This window comes from Octopus bimaculoides, chromosome 14 (assembly GCF_001194135.2).
Source record: "Octopus bimaculoides isolate UCB-OBI-ISO-001 chromosome 14, ASM119413v2, whole genome shotgun sequence".
Classification (NCBI taxonomy): domain Eukaryota; kingdom Metazoa; phylum Mollusca; class Cephalopoda; order Octopoda; family Octopodidae; genus Octopus; species Octopus bimaculoides.
In genome coordinates this window covers 17,193,085-17,198,583 of record NC_068994.1, presented here as the reverse complement: position 1 = coordinate 17,198,583, position 5,499 = coordinate 17,193,085, and the positions used below count along the sequence as shown (strand labels likewise).

The following is a 5,499-nucleotide window of genomic DNA, read 5'->3' as shown; positions in this document are numbered from 1 at the left end:
AGCGGAAGCTATCAACTACTTCTAGTTTTTCTCCCCTGAGTAGTGGCATTGGACTGCTTCAAGCTCCGCTGTTAGTTTGGTGCTATGTGGTGACCATAACTGGGAACAGTAGTCCAGGTGGCTGAGAACAAAGGTTCTCCACAGGGTCAACATAATTTCTTGGTCTCTTGTCTTGAAGGACCTCAGTATCCATCCTGCCAGTTGTCTGCACTTTGCTGCCATCTTGCTTATGTGCATATGAAATAATGCGTCATTGCACATGCTGATCCCCAAGTCTTTCACTGCCTGTGACTCTGGGATTGTAGTGCCTTCGGGTCCTGTAAATGTACATTGTACTGCATTTATACTGAGTTTATATTGCAGTACTTGAAATTTTCCAGCATTAAACTGCATGTTATTTATTTCGGCCCACTTGTACACTGAGTTCAGGTCCCGCTGTAAGCTTGTAGCATCCTCTTGGTTTTTTACTGCCAGTGGTAATTTTGTGTCATTGGCATAGCTAGTGACAGTGGCTGTTTGAGTGATTGTGGGCATGTCTAAGAGGGCTATTATGAACAGTAATGGCCTCAGAACAGTTCACTGGGGGACACCACTTACGATTTCAGTTTCCTCAGAAAGGGCGCCATTGGCTGCAACTACCTGACTTCTGTTTTTAAGGAAGTCATGCAGCCACTCTCCCAGTTTACCAGCAATGCCAAGGTCTCAACCTTGTGCTGAAGGGGCTGTGTGAGGCAGCTTCTTCCTGGGCGGAAGCCATGCTGGGTATTGTTCAGTAGGTCATTTTCTTCTAGGAACATTATCAACTTCGTTCTGATGATTCGCTCCATGACTTTACTGATGTACGAAGTCAGAGAGATTGACCTGTAGTTTTTGGTATCTGCTCTGCTTCCACCATTGTGGATAGGGCATATAATACCTTCTTTCAGGTTTTTAGGAAGTATACCACTTGCAAGGAAACTTTGGAAAAGTATCTGAAGTGGTTTCAATAAAGCCTGCTTACATGACTTTAGGAGAATAGCTGGGAAGCCATCAGGATCAGTGGCGGAGCATGAGCTCATTTCATCTATGGCCGCTGTTACATCTGTTCCCTCAATGTTGATGTAATCGATGGCTGGCACCTCCTTTTTCAGAGTTGCAATATCAAAGAATTCAGCTGGATTTTTTATCTGCATGTGTCCAAGGGGGGAAGGGAAGACACTTTTAAATTGGTCACTGAGTATCTCACTTATTCTTCCTGGGTCTGCTGCGAGTCATTTCCTTGGAACGATGGTCCTATTTTATATTGTATTGTAGCTGTTTCCTTTGCGAATTTAGAGAAAGCTTTGGAATTTGTTTTTATGCTTTCCACAGCCCCTCTTTCTCTCTCTCTCTCTCTCTCTCTCTCTCTCTCTCTCTCTGTTCTTTCCCTTTCATGAGAGAGTTTGATCTTGCTTTCAATTTCTAGGAGCGTCTGTGTTAAGACAGACATTTCTCTATCTGTCAGTTGTCTATTCAGCTGCTTTGAGATGTCCCATGAGGATTTTTCTGTCCCTGGGAATCTTGTCTTCCCTTCTCCCCTTGGACACGTGCAGTGTGCTGGCCTTTCTTTCTGGGACATATTTAGTGCATATAGCTTGCATAAACTGGCTGAGTTTCAGATCAATGTCTTGCATACGCAGAATGTTGGACCAGTTTCCTTTGTGGATCACTTTGTGGACCGATTCCCATTTCACCTTATGGAAATTCAGGTTGGATAAGGCTTGAGTCCTCCTGATAGGGTAGACACCAACAGTTTGCACAGGACCATACATAGTTCAACAATGTTGTGGTTTGAGAGTGCTGTTGGTGTAACCTTCACATTATGGATAAGTATATGAAGAATTAGGAGTAATGTGCAAAAGAGAAGACTGGGTGCTGGCGTAGTATGTGATCTACATACATATTTCTGGTATAGCTTGTGATCTACATTAGTTCAAATGGTATAGCTTGTAATCTACACTGATGTTTTGATCTACATTCAAAATTCATCTATTTATTTGACTTCCATTTGGTTTGGTATATAAACCAAAAAAACTTTTAGGATTTAAACACTTTTAGTCCTGAGCCCATTGAAAGAAGTCATGATGAGAGCAAAAGAATTTTATACACAAGTTATTCGAGATGAAGAAGCTGCAATAGAATTCCTACGATGCTATGAACATGGAGACATTGATCCATGCAGCAAATGTGGAGGAGAAATGGCAGAAAAACGAAGAGAAATAAGAGGTGAAGCCCATCCTGATTTTCACTGAACAAAGAAAGGATGCCAAACATTTAGGTCTGTGCACCATGGAAATGTTTTTCCATTACAATGATTTGAATAGGAAAATCAATTGTAAACTGACTTTATGTGAAATTTTGGAACTGTTTTTTTTACTTAGTAAAAGATCACACATTTTTAAGATTGCAAATTTATAACAAAATTTCAAATATAGATCACAAACTAGTCTAGATTTAAGTTGCTGTAGATCACAATAGCATGTAGGTCACATACTGCAAGAGAACCAAAGACTGTATTTGTATGGAGATGTGATGCAAATGGAAGAGGAAAACTGTAATAAGATGTGCCATGGCTTAAAGTAAATGGAAACGGTCAAAGAAGGAATCCAAGAAAGACATGGGGTGGAGTTTTGTAATGGATTATGGGTTTTACGAACAGGATGGTGAGGTTAGTTTTTCCGTGTGTGTCTGTAATTGACTTATTTGTTTTCTTTGTACGGGGAGGGGAGTCCGGGGTTTGGGCTTTTTTCCTCTTTTCGGATTTAACCACTGTAAATTCCATTTCTTCCTCTATGTTTTGAGTTGTATCTTGTGTTCTTTCCTTGTGTCCCTTCTTGTCCTTTTAGTTCTTGTTTCTCTTTCTCCTGTCTCTAGTGGTTCTTCCTGGGGGAGAGTCCTCACTCTTTTGTCTTTAGGCTTGCATTCAGAGTGGACGTGGCCCTTTTCGCTGCACTTAAACGCCCCTCTACTGCAACTCTCACACTCAGCCCCTCCCCTATGAATACCCTATCGGACAGGCCTTCTAATACTTCAGGGGTGGCTTGAACCACAACCTCGAGGGTCTGCCCCTTGCAGTTTTCAGCCTCTTTCTTTTTCACTTGTAAAATAGCCATTTATGCCTCCACATCATAAGTTATGGCTGCTGCTATCCACATTACGTCTTATCCTGCTGGTATTTCTTCTACGTTTTTTTTTTTGCCTTTCTTCTATCCAAATACGTTGGTAATAGAATTATTTCCTCATTTTTTCAAGTTCTTGTTGATAACTCCTTAGCCGTGTTCTCATTAGCAAACTGTGCTTCTACTGTGGCATTCCTTCTACCACGTCTAACGTACACAATTTTCTTCCATATAGGTGCCAGGTACCTTTCAATTATTTCACTTTTACAAGTTACAATTCTTTTAGGTTGTACATATATTATAAACCACTGTTCTCGCAGCTACATTTTGTACAATTTCCTGGGGAGGAAGTAATTTCGTATCAGTTCCATTCTTTTTTTACGAGATATCTGTACTTAAACAATTCAGCCATCGTCACCTCTAGCGTTACCATATTACCGCATACGGCTGCCGAAAAACTGGGTTTTTCCCCAAACACTTGTTTTACATTATCAACTTCTCCGTTTGTTACTCCTTCCATTTCTGGGAAACCCTCCTTGGACATTACGTTGAATTCCATAATGCAACTTTTCAGAAAAATAAATTCCTTAAAAAGGAATATAAAAAATATTTTTTACCCGACAAAGGTAAGAGTTCAAATCACAAAAAGCCCAATAGCAGTTATTCCCAACAATATTAAATTATTTCACAATTTTTTGCCCCGTAGGACGAAAATGACAGTTTACAGGTTAACAGCAGTTCGAATTTCAACAGATACAACAAACAGTGCAACAAGAAATCACAAACAAGCAGCAGCCAAAAGGAGATGTAGCTTGGAGATGCAACTGTGAATGAACTTAATAAAACTATAGTTTTGTATACAATTCAGTCAACACGTTGACTGATTTGCGCCAGTAGATCACCCGATCGAGGTAAATAACGAAGCGTTATATATATATATATATATATATATATATATATATGTATGGTGATGCAAACAGGAAAAATAGAACTCAAAATATGAGTATGTGTATATTTTTTATGAATATTTAGCAGAAGCAACAAAGGCCGAGAGTTTAGTGCGTTGGCGCTTATTAAACTCTTGATAAGTGCCAACGCACGAAGCTCTCGGTCCTTGAGTTACTCTGTTGCTTCAGCTAAATATTAATAAAATGTGTGTATGTGTGTCCCAGGCCATTTCAGTCTGACACGCTTTATAGGTGAGAAACGAATGGTCACTCTCTGACCAACCATAACAGACAACCAAGCGTGCGCGCGATCTTCATTCTCGAAGCCATTTCGGTGGAGGTAAAGAATACGTACACTACCCGTTTTCAACGTTACAAAAACTCTAACCCATAAACACCGGATGTACGTATTCTCTACTTTCGCCGCCATTTCATTTGATTTACAATGCCCATGAATAAACGTTAAGACTGTCGTCTCTAGAAATCTGAAGACATGCGTCTGTGTCCCCAATCAATAAATGATGTCTTTCTAAACCATAAGATATCCTATTTCGTTTTCATGAGCCGGAAAGATTGTGTAAAGTCAACTGAATCAATCCCAGTACCCTAGTTGTACCTATTTACTCCGTGTGAACAAGACTGGAACTTGGAAATGTCATACGGAAGTTTGCAATAATAATCAGAGCGTCTGACAAAATGACGTGCAGCATTAAGTTACTACCTATTTATGATGTAAGTGTTCAAATCTCATCGAGGTCGACTTTACAAGTGTCAATAAAACAAAACTAGTCAAATTCTGAAGTTGATTTATATTCTACAAAGCATCCTATATGTGAATGGAATTATAATAGGAGACAAGACACAGACCGAACCAGAGAAGGTACAACATTCGAAACAGTACTTCACATGGAGATATTTTCTACTACTTTTGCTTTTAATTAAAAACTGTATTAAAATCTAGATTTACTTAGGCAAATGGCGAAAACAAAATTAGAAAAAAAAACTTACAGCGAGTATCGAAAGTTTGCGTGCCTTTAAAATTAGCTCAAAGTTCGGAAAGCAAAAAAACGAACGCTTTGATGTCATAACGCTATTGTTAGATAATAGCGTTTCTTTTGGCTTCACGTTCTCAATTCAAATTCTGCAAAGGTCGAGACGTTGCCTTTCATCCTTTCTGAGTTGGGCACTGAGGTCAATGCAATCGACTTACCACTCCTTTCAAAACTGCTGGTTTTGTACCAAAAATTCAGAATTTTCTAAGGCTGTGTGGATAAGACTAAACGGGGGCGGATGATGAATCTGAAAACTTTCAGACTTTGCAATTCTTTTGTTATTACTTTTGCAATAGATACGAGAATTCATTCTTTGAAAAGAAAGAATGCAAAATAGAAAAATGAATTATCGAAACATGCTTT

General features: G+C 39.3%; 1 long non-coding RNA gene across 1 annotated transcript in view; it reads right to left on the bottom strand.

Moving 5' to 3' along the window:
• The window catches only part of LOC106878022 (uncharacterized), a 26,360-nt gene extending 21,057 nt beyond the window's left edge, over positions 1 to 5,303 (bottom strand). The window contains exon 1 of the long non-coding RNA XR_001410453.2: positions 5,093 to 5,303. This is a non-coding gene — a long non-coding RNA (uncharacterized LOC106878022). The remainder of the gene's footprint in view (positions 1 to 5,092) is intronic.
• Between the last annotated feature and the right edge of the window lie 196 nt (positions 5,304 to 5,499).